This window comes from Lipotes vexillifer, unplaced genomic scaffold (genome assembly GCF_000442215.2).
Source record: "Lipotes vexillifer unplaced genomic scaffold, Lipotes_vexillifer_v1.1 scaffold1155, whole genome shotgun sequence".
Lineage (NCBI taxonomy): Eukaryota > Metazoa > Chordata > Mammalia > Artiodactyla > Lipotidae > Lipotes > Lipotes vexillifer.
In genome coordinates this window covers 187,185-188,464 of record NW_006791048.1, presented here as the reverse complement: position 1 = coordinate 188,464, position 1,280 = coordinate 187,185, and positions in this window count along the sequence as shown.

Sequence of the window (1,280 nt, the reverse complement as noted above, 5' to 3'; positions counted from 1 at the left end):
TTAAATTGGACTACATTGAAAAGACTTTATGTCACTTGCCCAGGGTAACCATGTAGCAAGGTTGGTCTTGAGTCTATTAAATAAAGTTTCTTCTCGGCCTAAGATTGTTCTGCATGTCTACATCTGGGTTACCCAGGACTATACCAAGTGGCCACATGCAACTACTTAAATTTAGAATAATTAGAATTAAATGAAGTTAAGCATTCAATACTGGGCACATTTCAAGTGCCCAATAGCCATATGTAAGTAGTGGCTACTATATCAGATGGCACAGAAATACAATATTTTCATCATCACAAAACATTCATGGAGTAGTGCTGGTCTAGATAATAAGAATCTTTAAATGTTTGTTTTAACAGAACAAATGTCCCAAAATTTATAATAACCACTGATGTTACTATTGTTATAACATTGTTAGTAAGGCTAACATAGAAAATAGAGGACAATGTTAATAATATATAATAATTCATACGAGACATATACTAGTTAAGTTGGGACTTTTTTCATATTTAAATTAAAATTAAAGCAATGTGCTAAGCATAGTCCTGTTTGTAAATTGTGAGTCATGGGACATGTAGCATTACCTCAGCTGAAGGTGTTGAAATTCAGAGATAAAGAAATCATTTTTCAGGCATCAGGTTTTTGTATTTGTTTTTGTTTTTTTGTTGGGTGGTGTTAGCAAGGGGAGGAAAGCACGCCAGTCTGGATTTTGCCAGATGCCAGATGGCAATGCAAAATGTCTGCCAAAGGCAAGTGTGACCCTAAAGTATTATACTCATCTCAGCTACCATTCAAATATAAACACATCAGGCCAATTTTCAAACATGCAGAAACTCAAGGAATTCAGTTACTTTTGAAAATATAATTTACCAATGAAATCAAAGTTAAGAACCAAGGAATAGAGAAGCTCTGAAGTCTATTATAAGTACTAAACCTATTTCAATGAAAACTCATACTAAACAATTTTGGAAATTATTGTTACAGAGGAGGATGCTTTATACTTTGATAGTAGACAAATATTATGTTAAGAAAATTGGGAGAGAAAGGGAGAAGAAAGAAAAGAGACTAGGTGTAAGAGGCTAATTTCTTCATTTTTTATAGTGATGAGTTAATTGATACTGTCTGAAATTGAAATATGTATATGCCAGAAATAACAAATTACTCCAACCTCTTAAGTTTTAAATAATTTTCAAAACACAATGAACAAAAACTTATATGCTATATTTCCTTTTGGACGATCATTTACCTTAATTTTAAGAATTCCTTCAGTTTCTCTTTCC